The following is a 650-nucleotide window of genomic DNA, read 5'->3' on the forward strand; positions in this document are numbered from 1 at the left end:
TTCTCCCATTCTGAAGGCTGTCTTTTCACCTTGCTTATAGTTTCCTTTGTTGTGCAGAAGCTTTTAAGTTTAATTAGGTCCCATTTGTTTATTTTTGCTTTTATTTCCAATATTCTGGGAGGTGGGTCATAGAGGATCCTGCTGTGATGTATGTCGGAGAGTGTTTTGCCTATGTTCTCCTCTAGGAGTTTTATAGTTTCTGGTCTTATGTTTAGATCTTTAATCCATTTTGAGTTTATTTTTGTGTATGGTGTTAGAAAGTGGTCTAGTTTCATTCTTTTACAAGTGGTTGACCAGTATTCCCAGCACCACTTGTTAAAGAGATTGTCTTTCCTCCATTGTATATTCTTGCCTCCTTTGTCAAAGATAAGGTGTCCATATGTGCATGGATTTATCTCTGGGCTTTCTATTTTGTTCCAATGATCTATATTTCTGTCTATGTGCCAGTACCATACTGTCTTGATGACTGTGGCTTTGAGGTAGAGCCTGAAGTCAGGTAGGTTGATTCCTCCAGTTTCATTCTTCTTTCTCAAGATAGCTTTGGCTATTCGAGGTTTTTGTATTTCCATACAAATTGTGAAATTATTTGTTCTAGCTCTGTGAAGAATACCATTGGTAGCTTGATAGGGATTGCATTGAATCTATAAATT

This window comes from Bison bison, unplaced genomic scaffold (genome assembly GCF_000754665.1).
Source record: "Bison bison bison isolate TAMUID 2011002044 unplaced genomic scaffold, Bison_UMD1.0 scf7180017864316, whole genome shotgun sequence".
NCBI classification, from domain to species: Eukaryota; Metazoa; Chordata; class Mammalia; order Artiodactyla; family Bovidae; genus Bison; species Bison bison.